This window comes from Thalassophryne amazonica, chromosome 7 (assembly GCF_902500255.1).
Source record: "Thalassophryne amazonica chromosome 7, fThaAma1.1, whole genome shotgun sequence".
In the NCBI taxonomy this organism is placed as follows: domain Eukaryota; kingdom Metazoa; phylum Chordata; class Actinopteri; order Batrachoidiformes; family Batrachoididae; genus Thalassophryne; species Thalassophryne amazonica.
This window is the reverse complement of record NC_047109.1, coordinates 15,208,289-15,221,227: the sequence shown is the minus strand read 5'-3', so window position 1 is coordinate 15,221,227 and position 12,939 is coordinate 15,208,289. Positions and strand designations below refer to the sequence as shown.

At 41.1% G+C, this 12,939-nt stretch overlaps 1 protein-coding gene and 1 long non-coding RNA gene across 2 annotated transcripts in view; both read left to right on the top strand.

The window, feature by feature from the left end:
- The window catches only part of LOC117513658 (low-density lipoprotein receptor class A domain-containing protein 4-like), an 832,720-nt gene that overhangs the window by 690,009 nt on the left and 129,772 nt on the right, over positions 1-12,939 (top strand).
- LOC117513659 lies at positions 2,691-12,918 on the top strand. The gene is made up of 3 exons (XR_004561667.1): positions 2,691-2,866; positions 8,676-8,679; positions 12,905-12,918. It is a non-coding gene; the product is annotated as an uncharacterized LOC117513659 (long non-coding RNA).

The window sequence follows — 12,939 nt, the reverse complement described above, 5'->3', positions numbered from 1 at the left end:
TGCAGAGTGGTGCATACAGAGCAAAAAGAGAAAGAAACACTCAGTGCATCATGGGAACCCCCCAGCAGTCTAAGTCTATAGCAGCATAACTAAGGGATGGTTCAGGCTCACCTGATCCAGCCCTAACTATAAGCTTAGCAAAAAGGAAAGTTTTAAGCCTAATCTTAAAAGTAGAGAGGGTGTCTGTCTCCCTGATCTGAATTGGGAGCTGGTTCCACAGGAGAGGAGCCTGAAAGCTGAAGGCTCTGCCTCCCATTCTACTCTTACAAACCCTAGGAACTACAAGTAAGCCTGCAGTCTGAGAGCGAAGCGCTCTATTGGGGTGATATGGTACTATGAGGTCCCTAAGATAAGATGGGACCTGATTATTCAAAACCTTATAAGTAAGAAGAAGAATTTTAAATTCTATTCTAGAATTAACAGGAAGCCAATGAAGAGAGGCCAATATGGGTGAAACATGCTCTCTCCTTCTAGTCCCCATTAGTACTCTAGCTGCAGCATTTTGAATTAACTTCAAAAGTACGTCCACATCAAGTACGGTCCGTTGTGACCGTACTTGATGTGGACATGTCCTGTCTCTGGCAGTCAGTCTGTGAGCAGGACTTTTACGAACTGTATTTAAACAAATTTGTGAGAGAAGACCGAGGAGCAGCTGCAGCCAGCAACGTTTTTTTCTGAGCCCTTAGTTTTTACTGCATTGTGTACACAGCGTCGTCATGACAATGCATGACGCAACTCGAAGCGGGCCAAAGTAGGCGTTGTATCGCGTTATCTGATTGGTCGCTATCGATAGAAGGCGTCGCTCGATTGGCTAGTCCTACACTGCATACGAGGTGTACTTGGCTCCACCAGCGGTCAACTCGGCATGTGGTACAGCTCAGAGAGTGGCGAATGGGCCAATCAGAAGTTGGCAAAATCACATACCATATAACAATAATAATAATTATTATTATGAGTAGTAGTAGTATGAAAAAATGTCTTCAAAAGTGGACCTTTAATATAGGGCTGTTGTGGAGGGCCACACCCCCTTTCCATCTGGATTCACCCCTGGTTTGCCATCTGAGCTGGAAGAATGGATAAAGTCTATATATGCAGAAAGCACAACCAGATTGACAGGAAACAAAGTTTTATCTGTGTTTTTTTACATCATGTCGTCCTCAGAAAGAGACTTTACGGGCATTTGGGTGGAAAAGCGTTAGTATTTGTTGTTAACGTATCGTGGGTCTTTAGCTGTTTTTAGTGAGGACACTCACTTTCAAAAGAAAAAAAAGTGTAAAAATGTCTTGGTAAAGCTCAGTGCAGGTGTGCTGCCGTCACCACACTTTGACAGACGACAGCTGTTTTTTCAAGTCGGAGCTGCTGCACAAAACAGCAGATGAACAGCTCGCAGCATCAAACGCTACAAGTGAGCGAAGTGGGCAGTTCCCCCTGCACATGGGACAGTTTTAATGCTGCGATTGACCCACACTATCCCTGTGATCAACCAGTCAGTCGCAATCAATGTATTGGGCACCTTTGATTTATACGGTAAAAAACACAAAAACAATAGTAACGTACAGTGACTTGAAGAGGTAACTTGTGGCCAAGTGGTTAGTGCACTTGGTTTCGGTGCAGCAGGTTCCCGGTTCAAATCCCACCCCTGCCACATTTCTCCATGTAATGTGGGGTTGCGTCAGGAAGGGCATTCGGCGTATTCCTCGGATTTGCTGTGGCGACCCCGAGTGCAAACAAGGGAGCAGCCGAAGGGACTTACTTACTTTTAGATTACTCGTAACTGAAAAAAGTGGCAGATTAGAGTCAAGGACAAAAAAGCCATCACAGATAATAAGTTCAAAGATTTCCAGGCAAAGTGATTTACTTCAACGTCAAGCTGCACTATTTATTCTGCAGAGCTCAGGGAAAGTAATAAACCACACATATATTTGATGAGCTCACGTTTACCTTTGATTTCTTTCTTCAGTATTCATTTCAGTAGCTTCATTGCTTTAGACTTGGAGTGAAATGAAAATATATTTAACCTTTGCCCCCATATTCATGCAACCTCTGAGTGTTGAATCATTTTCAGATAGTGCATTTCACTAAGAAATGTTTCACATCATGAAAGCTGAAGATGTTGTAGCTTTGGATTTATTGAAACTGCAGTTTTTACAACCCTGCAGCAATCCCAGTGTGCAGAACGCCAGCAGCTATGGAAATTCTAATATTTATTACTAATCACTGCATTACTGAGTTAATGCATTCTGTAACTAATATATGCAAGGTTCTTCAGGAATATTGAATACTAAACTGCAGTATCATAGAAACAAGTTTCCAGCCAAGCTTAAGCAGCTTTTCACTCATTATTTAAAAAAAAAAAAAAAAAGAAAAAAAAAAAAGAGAGGCTTTGGTATGTTTTTGCGGAACCACTGAAAAAAATGACAGGTTCTTGAAGAGAACTGGTTAAAATGTTGGTTTGTTGCAAGAGGAGGAAACTACATTATACTAACAAACCGAATCCAGATCCACAGGTTTATGACCAGTTTGTTGTCATTGTGGCACTCCTTCGATGGTGAGGAAGATTGTCTCTTGACTGATTCCAGGACGGGATAGCTACATCCAGGTTCAACCCAGAGGTGCCTGTGCATTGGTTTGTTTGACGTGGGAATGTCCCTGCATGCCGACAAACACACAGTCCTTGACAGATACTTAGTCTGGTCTGATGGCTGGGAAATCCCAGATGATCGGAGTCTGAGGACCTGCTGCAGCCTTCATTCGCTTTTCACAGCTGCTGGGTTACAAGCCCTCACCTCCTCCGCCTTGGAGGACTTGTTGTTTCACCAGAGGTCCATTAGCCGTCTCATGTTCAGGTTCCTGTTGGACCTTCATGGTTACCATAGCGGCTACGGGGCGCACATGGTCCCCACCGTATTTCACCCCAACAGGGAGTCTACTACTTGATGTGTCACGACGTGAACGAGCAGATTTTCACACCTTGATGACTAATTACTTTAACAATTTAATATGGGACAGTTTAACATATTTTTTCCCAACAACTCAAACATATGGCTTTATAAAAATTGAGAGTGTGTGTTTGAATGATCCAGATCCAAATCCAGATCTCCATCAGGGGCATTAAAATATTTTTTGGACAGGGTCACATTTACTGAAGTCAATGAATGGTTTCTAATGATGACAAATATGTTGTAAAAGTGCATTTTAGTTGCAGAATCAAAAATATTTAATTGTCCTCCACTTATTTACACTCTCTCATCTTTCACCATATTTGTCTTTTTGCTAACTTCTTCACTCATTAAGCTGTGCATGAGTTTTTTTTTTAAGTTTGCAGAAATATTGCTTGTTCTAAGAGTGATTTGTAATGTTTGGTTACGATCCAAATCAAGATGTTGATCTGGAGGTGAACAAGTTGAATGGGGCCTGATGTGTAATCTAAATTGTTAAATCTAAAAAGTTGCTAAATTGTCGAGCCCACCTTTTGTAAATGCGCCCCAAGAAAAAAACACAATCTCCATCTAAGCAAGTGTGTCAATTGTGAAGCAGCGATGGCGCCATCCTGCTGTTAACCTGACCATCGGCTGCTGATTGGCTGAGAACTCCGACATCATGATTGAGACTGAATTGTGTTGGAGGTATAAATTATTTTGGCTGTTGATAATGCAAGATTCCATCACCAAGTACCTTATGATTTAAAATTTGGATACTTGCAGCTTTTGTTGAAGCTTGTGTCATGCAACAATTGTGGGTGCCGTTTCTCCAGTGCCCTCTGTTGGTATCAATCAAAAATGCATGTTTGTCACCACTGTGGTGTTTGACTCTTGTGGAGGAGGTTTCATAGACTGGGGGCAGATCCCTCAAAGAAAAAAAAAGGGTTGCTAAATGTTATAGTCTTCATACAACCACTAGGGGGCAGCAATTGTCCAAGGCAAAATTTACAGTTTGAAATATGAACATTTTACAGCCTCAACTTGACAGTGTGCACACGTTCAAAATATTTAATGAGATCTTGGTTAAAGAGCTGAGAAATTTACATGTTTATTTCCATAAATGAGTGGCATCTGTCTGCACTTTGTTACGAAGTAGCTCAGGCAAGTATTAAGTGAGTTTTTGTTGCTGTTTTATATGCTGCTGTGGTTTATTAAATATGTAAGTTTGAGTTAGAAAAGTTGTTTAAAAAGCAGAATTATTTTATTTTATTTAGTAACAACAGTAAAGTAACTGATGAGGACTAAGCTGACAGACTTTTTTTTTTACTGTGGTCTTTGAAAACAAATAACAATAAAACAACCAAAAGGCAAAAAAACAAGATGATAGAAGAGTAAATTGTTATAATAATACGTGAATATTATTTGATATTTTTTTAAGTTAGAATTTAAAGTAAATTCGGGGTACTTGCGCTGTTGTCTTGCTGGACAAGCTCAAGAGCTTTATATTTCCGCGTGAACCTGAAGGCAGCACCTCTCTGCTGCTGCGTCTGGCCCTCCCTCGGGGCTTTCTGATTGGCCGGGGCTGGTGTCTGTCCGTGTGGGCGGGCCGTGAGCCGCAGTTGGGCGCTGTGTTGTGTTGGAGGACGGACAGCTGCTCCGAGCGGCGGAGAAGCGGCAGAAAAAACTGCGATGCGTCAGTCGTCGGCTTCTCCGCTTTTTCTCCTGCTGATTCACCGTCTCGTTAACATGGCCTGACACCGCACAGGAGAACATTTGCGAAACTGTCGGGAGTTACGAGGAGCGGCGGACTCTGCTGCCGCTGCGTGGAAGTTTTCACTTGTTTTCCCGTCGGTGGGGGTCCCGACGGTGGCGGCGGCGGCGGCGGCTCGTCTCTCCCCGGAGCGGTGTCCCGGTCCGCCCAGCCCCATGCAAAACCTAACGGCCCCTGGCGGCCCCGGCAACTCCAATGTCACCTGCTCCTGCAATTGCACCGCTTCCCAGCCACAGGGAATGGAGATATGTGAGTACCCGAGCCTCCGAAGCCCGATCCGAAGCCTGATCCGGTTTATATGTCACAGTACTGATCGGACTGAAGTCGATCCGAACCGGATCAGTTTTCGGTCTTCTTACAGGACTTTGTCTGCACTTTATAGTACTGAATAATAAAGATTCATCTGTGGACCAAAAGCAAACAATCAGAAAAATCCCCCCCCCCCCCATTTTTTAAAAATAATCGATACATTTTCTAAAATTCCAAACTTGAACTTTTCCAGCTTCTGAGATGTTTCAGTGGTGTTTCATAACGCAAAACTTTAATCGGCAGTTTTCACTGTTACACGATTATAATGTTATTGATATAATGATCAATAACAGATGTATGACACGTTTACAGACACTTTTTTAAAAAGTAAAAAAAAAAAGTCCTTCAAATATTTTGAGCTCACAGTTGAGATAAAGTGTATCAACAACATTAAGAATGATAGTTTCATTTGTTAATCTTTGAGTTATTAAGAAAACAAGTCTTTGAGCCTTTGTTTTTTTGGACACTAATTTGAGGACAGTTTAATGTAACACTTTTGTTGCTCAACTTATTGATTTGTAAAATAACTAAGTTGGTCTATGTGATTTCTCTTTATGTTATTTTTTATTGTTAGTTGTCTCAGACCCTAAAGTTTATTGTCACCCACAGGACGGATTTTCTGGGTTTTTCAGGCCGTAGTGCTAAAAGAATCAGATTATTTTAATAATGACTGAGGGGTACCGTACATTAAATGCACACCAGGTCTTGGAAGTTGTCCTTTTGAAAGACATGCACATTTCCTCCTACTTCCTCCTCTGACACGTTTTATCAGTGCTCAGAACTTTGGACTGGGAATCAACCCTTTGACCAAAGTACATATCTCATAGCAACCTATTTGGGTTGATAAATGGACACCAAGCTAACTTGGACAAATGTGCCCACCCGTGAGTCACCGAACTGTTGTCCTGTGGGGGGGAAAATATTTTAAGTGGATGTGTCCAGGTTAAAGATTTGGAGTCCTTGGATATAAGTGTCAGGTTTCGTGCTCACAAAACGTACTTTGTGACGTATGGTCAGTTCCATGTTTGTCATCCGCCCATCATAAAGTTAGTTGGTTTAACTGGTTCCAGATTCTAAAATCTGACAATTCTATCAGTTTTACATTGCTGGACCAAAGAGGTGATCAATTATAATCAGCATTTTTGACTGTTTTTTTTATGTAATTATTGTAATAATCAAACAATTCTCTGGTAATTAACAGCTGTTTCATCCAGTGAATTTTCAGTTTCAGTCAACTTAATGTTAATGTTATTGGACATAAGGAACAGTCTGAGCTGTTTGCAGCATATGTTTGATCCCTGTTGACCCTGTATTCACTTTGTCGTGTATAACTCAGTTTTTATTATTATTATTACTAGTTTAAGAGTTCCTGTGACTTATATAGTCCGGTGCGATTTATATTACTAATTGTCATAACTTTATATTGTGTTTTCCCAGGAATCAAAGCATAAACAAAATAAACCCAAGTAATAAAATAATAAATACCAATAACACACAGTCTGCTACAACAGTGCACAAAAATTCCAAAATAAACAGCTGATAATGCAGGAAAAAAGGTGCGACTTAAGCACCAGAAAATACGCAGATTATTTTATCTGTGAAATGCCACAAAAATAATTCAGTAATTGCACCACAACGTTCCTGCAGCCCAGTGCGTTATCTTTAAACACTTTCAAGCAACAGATCTTCTTCACATTGCAGAATGTGGAACCTGAAGACGTTCTGAGAGGATTCTCAGACGGGGTGCAGACTGTCGGCTGAGCTCTGCTCTGTGTGTTTAGTGCTGGTTTTGTGCAGGCCTCTTGTATGTTTAGCTTTGCACAAGTTCATTTTTACTGACTTTTTGCCCCCTCCTTGCCACAGTGATTTTCTTTGCTTGCAGCCGTGTGCTTTCACTGTGACGCCTCACCACACAGGGTTAAATAGTTTGCCTGTCAGCACAGACAGGAAACGCTGGAATGGTATGTTATGTCTGTCTGAGCAGCCCAGAGAGAAGCTATCATTATCAGCTCTGCCTGCTCCATCCATTGCAGATGTTCCTTTTTATGACTGCAGCAGACAGACAGACACACTAAGACCAGACAGGTAGACAGACAGACATGCACACAGACAGGGTTACAGTGATGTGTAATTTCCATTTGTACCGAGGCCAGGTCTGGCCGACGTGAGGCAAACGCAGGATATTAGATTTAGTTTTGGCAGCGGCGTGTGGATGTGCTGACGCCACATTGTAACCAAGCAGTGTGTGTGTGTGTGTGTGTGTGTCTGCCACACTGACCGGTGTTCCACTGCCGTGTTTCTGTGGCATCATCGTCTAGCCGGCTGGGGAATGGAGAGAGGGAGGGAAGGTGCGGTGGGGGACTCAGCCGTGCTCCAATTTATGGTTATTTTTACATTAATCTGAAAGTATTCCTCAAGGAAGTTACTGTGTTTCAGCATGAACTAGAACAACACTCTTTAAAGGGTACAGTGCAACTAAGATCAATCAATCAATCAATCAATTTTTTTATATAGCGCCAAATCACAACAAACAGTTGCCCCAAGGCGCTTTATATTGTAAGGCAAGGCCATACATAATTATGTAAAACCCCAACGGTCAAAACGACCCCCTGTGAGCAAGCACTTGGCTACAGTGGGAAGGAAAAAGATGCATCAAGGTGTGTGTGTGTGTGTGTGTGTGTGGTTGATTGGGGGGGTGGGGATCTCTCAAAATTCCTGCTTTTTATTGGCATTCCTCCAAATTTAGTGTGTCGTCTTGCAGGCTGGACACAATCATTTCAACAAGTTTTCTTGTATGTAGAACAGCACTCAAAGGGCACATATCTCTCCCCAAGTAATAATACCTTTATTCCCTCTATTAACTGATGGGATGACAGACACCCCCCCCCCCCCAAAAAAAAATACATCACAGTTTTCCAGAGCCTACCGTTTTGTCTTTTAACGTCTCTATCTTTAAGCAACAGTTAAAAACATAAAGATACACAATGTAAGTGATATAGAAATAAAGAGCAAAAATATTTACATTTAAAAAATTGTAACCTGAGAATATTGTTTTTTAAAATTCATCTTAATTAAATGATGGTCAAATTATTTCTTTTCTTTGTTTAGAGATAGTGTTATTGATTTAATTTTAAACTGTTTTATGCAAAGGATGGTAGTTTGTCCGCTGCATGTTTGATGCTAGCATAGCTTATCCCACCAATGCATGACACTAACGTTAGACTGGGTGGTCAGGCTGGCGAACTAGCTTCAGTTTGTGTAGCTAAAGTGTGAAGCTGTTTCATAATCTAAATTTTATTCGCTAACTTAATATCCTTTTGTTATTTGTAGCTTTTATTAAGAAACAAAATGCCACATTTGATTGTCGTAACCTATGAGAACTGAGTAAAGAGTCACTAATATGAACTAAAGTGATCGATTTGTTTTTAGCCAGTTAGCACAGTTTAGACTTGTGAATCAAGAAAGAATACTTATATTAAATTGATCACTTGTTGGAACAACATATTTCTGCATTATAATCACAAATTTATATTCTGCAGTGATGTGTAACACACAAAAATAGGTTTAAAGTTTATAAAATAATCTCATTTTAAATTGTAATCACAGTTTTATTCCTGCAAATTGCTGAGTTTTGCCATGTTGGAAGCATTGTGGCGTGAACTTCGTCAGCGGAGGTCAGTGACCCGAACGTGATCTCTGTGTATGTGTGTGGTGGTGGTGGTGGTGGTGGGGGGTGGCACTTAAGTAAAGTTCTGTCTCCCCAGAGAAATGGCCTTCAAAAACCAGCGTATAGAACATTTCTAGAATTTCATTAGCATCCTCCCTGTGAGGTCACAGTTTTACAGCCACGCTTGCGTTTAGCCTCTTGGGAAAGGCTTCGGTACATGTGTCAGAGACGTCTGCATGCGTGTGGAACAGTTCGCCTGCAGCGGCGGCTGGCCAGCCAGACGGATGTAAGTGGCCTGATCTGTAATCCCGCGTACAAGCCGTGTTAGTGTGTAGGTGGCAGTGGGGTCGTCTGTCAACTACCTCGGGCCAAATGTGCACACAGCTACTTGTTGACTTTCTCTTAAACACATACGCTGCGACGTACACGCCTACATGTGCAGACAAACACACGCACACACACAGACAGCCGCTGTCAGGCTCGGCCAATATTTACCCTGCAGTCTGCAGCCAGACAGCCAATCCAATCCCTCGCTAAGCTCTTTGTTGTTTGTTTGGGCTTTGTTTGGGGCCTTCTTTTTCTGTTTGTGGAGGTGTTACTTTGGTTTTTGTTTTAGTTTATTATTAATGAATTCTAGCAATGAACCTGGGACAAAAAAGAAAAAAAAAATCTGACTTCAAACTGCAAGTGTGAACAGAAACTCTGGGTCCTTGAGGAGGAGGTGTGGCAGAATCAGCATTAGAAAAATATGCATGATATTTTTTTGATCAGCGCTCCCGTAATTAATTTCACAGGGAGTTTCCGTAGGTAGCGTGTCAGTAGAGCTTTATTTGTGCTGCCACCTCACCACGCTCAGCCGGCGCGCTTATGAATCAGCTCTTTGTGTTAAGTAGTTTTAGGGTCCCCAGGTCCTGGTTTTACACAGTAGAGGTGAACTATAGACGTCCTCTGTGGCCCAGGTAACTTTAGCTCATATTATCTGCACACTGGTAGAGAAACGAGCAACATATGCACTTGTTAGCGGTGTACCGGTATGCCTTCCTCACAGTTCAGTACGGATCACAGTTTCAAGGTCGCAGTTCATTCTCATACAGATATAGAACAAAAATATTCTTACACAAAATTAAAAATTTGGAATAATATTACTTAAAAATGGCTTGAGTAGCAACAGTTTCTTGAAGTATTTATATTGTATTTTCCATAGCAATGTCACCACCTGGTGGACATGTATTGCAGGATTTTAGAATTTTGCAGAGTGCTAGTTTTGCATTAATCACATTAAATACAGACATTTTAGCATGAAAAATATAATTCAAAGTCAACGCTGTAGAGTTGTTGTTTTTTTACGGTACACGGCCATCAATTCAATGCAGGTAAAATATTCAGGTTTTTCAGTTTCTTGTTTTGTTACTCCTCTCATGCATGTGCAGATGCTCAGTTGACTTTTAGCCTTTCAATATGAAACTTATTTTATATGGGGGAAATTCCTGAAACACCCAGCAGGTGGCAGCACAGCATGTCTTGCTTTTCATGCAGTTCCCAATGTTTAAAGGTTTTGAAACATTTTTGTTTTGAGTTTGGCACGATTAAAGTCACAGTGATTTTTATAATTGAAGTGATTATTAACAGGTCAGTTGTCTATAAGGGCAACAGACACAACTTTAAGTTGATTTTTGACTGTCATCCCATCTCATTTTGACCACCTTTCCACACATTTGAGCAGCTTTTGTCGCCATCTAGCGGGTGATGTGAGTATTTCAGGGAATCTGGTACTTACCCTACTTGCAACCCAAAATTCAGTAAAAAAAAGGGCATTTATAAATGTTAGAAATCCATAATTTTTTGACCTTCCCAGTATTGATGTGTAAAAATTTCCATTTTGAGCATTTTGTGGTTTTTGAGTTTTAAGATATACAACTTTGCCGGAAGAATGGAATTTCTTCTGACAAACACAATTTACAGTTGAGAAGTTCTCGTATTTGGTGCTTCAAATCCAGTTTAAGCTACAAAGGTGCTCGGCACGTGTACTTCAAACGGAGTTTTATTATTAACAAAAAAAACGATGGAGCAGAGATGTCAGACTTAACGATGTTTTTCCTCATAGTATATTTATAACGTAATCATTAGTCAAAAATCTAGAAAGAAAGAAAAAAAAATCTGATAAATGCCACCAAAAATTAATTGATCACATGACCTCCACTGCTACCTGTTGATTAGCAGAGGTAATGAGTGCAACTATGAACATCTTTTAAAAAGACAATCTGGAGAACATCTGCTAAAACCTTTTCAAACCAGATTAAAGCTGTCTTTACCATTTAAACTAGATCCAATAGAACATCTGGAACTTAAAATATATGTAATGACGCGCTTTATTTATTTATTTATTTATTTTTCATTTAAAAACACATTTATGATTCTAACTGATGGTAAGTGTTTGCCATTCATTTTAAAAGAAAGGGAAAAATTTTAGTGATGTTTTAAAGTGTGGCGTCAGTCAGACCTGGATCAAGAATTCCCAGTTCTCTCCAGTTCTTTGGAGACTCTGTTCAGATAAGTTCATGTTGATAAAATACTGTCGGCCGTAAACATTTATAGCAACATAAAGTTTGAGCGACAACAATAAATACAGATAAAGGTCAAAGAGAATCAGTCTTTAAAGTTGTTTATTTGGTCTTTTATTTATTTATTTATTTATTTTTTGGTGAACATTTTAATGTGGTGCCCCTCGCTCCTGGGACCAGACCCTAAACCATGGGGTCAGATGTTCAGCTGAAGAGGTCAAGGTGAAAACTTTCATCATCCAAAGTGCACAGCAGTGAAAAGGTCAGTGCCCTTCCACGTGTCGTGGCAGCTCAGTGCTTCAGCCACAACAGCAGGCAAATCATGGTCGCTGGCTGCTGGACGCCTTCAGCTGACACACAAACACCCCACACCTCCTCCGCTGGTTCCCAAAATGCCCTTGGGACCAGAGCAGATTTGTACTCTCAGTGTGTGTGAAGACAGGCCATCCGTCAGACGTGTGCGACGGTGCCGGCGGCGGGGGTGGCGAGTTGTCTGATGTCTCAGTCAACATCTATTTACACACAGGTCAACTATATGAGACGCTAAAGAGCTGCGCTGGTGTCTGCTGCACGTCTCATGACTGCAGGTCTGTGCAACGGGAAGCCACATGTTACAGTCAGTTGGTGCGTTACATTTTCCAGGCAAGCTGGTTAGACTTTTAAACTAGCTTCAAAACAGCCAGGGTCTACCAGGACCAAGCATATACTTTACTTACTTGTCAGCATACGACAGATAGCCCCTGCAGATTTGGCAGAAAACCTCATTCTTCTCTTGGTCATAACCAAGCCATGGCCATTTCTGTGGCCAGGTCGGGACAAAACCTCACTTCCTCTTGTTTCTTACGTATAGCCTGCCTCTTTCCCTTAACTCATCATCACTAAGCTTCCTTTTCTGGCCAATTCCTTTAGCAAAACTCTTTCCTGGTTGTTGTCCGGGTTTGGGTGGATGTAGTTTAAACATAATTCAAATTTCAAAGCGTTCTGCTAGATTTGTGTCTTGTTCATCTTCGTTTCCTGCAGCTTTCCGCGCATTTAAAGATGCTAACGAACATTGCCGAAGATCGGTGACGGAAATGGCCAAACGCACGCTCCACGCATCAACAACATATATTTCAATATTCGCAAGATTCTCCTGGAGCATGGAGCGTGGTTAGGGATGGGTATTGATAAGATTTTATCTGTCAATTCCGCTTATCGCTCCGATTCCTTATTTATTCCGTTATCGATACCGCTTGTGAATTTTCTGTGTACTAAAAGTAGGCTTTAAAGGTTTGCTATGTGAACAACATTTTATTGAGTCTTAAAGTAAATAAATTAGGGCTGGGCAACATTAACGCGCTAACGTTGCGTTAATTATTGAGGTCATTATCGCCGACAATTTTGTTCCTCCCCTTAACGCTGTGGGTTTTTTTTTTTTTTTTTTTTTTTTTTTTAACCTTATGACTGTTGCTCGTTGCCTTTTATTTTGAAAGCACCAGTCGGGGTGAGCTTATGCTGCTGCTTCCTGCTGATAGCTGAGTTCACACAGAATGCGACACGAGGATCGAGAAAAGTACAGGCTATGCAATGCACAATAAAACAAAATGCAGAAAGACGCAGAACTTTTGAATGGACATTTTCGGTACAAAGTTCTACAGGATCAGGCCCGGATCCAGACCGGTTTGGACCGATGCAGCTGCATCGGTCAAATTTTTTTTTACGCATCGTTCG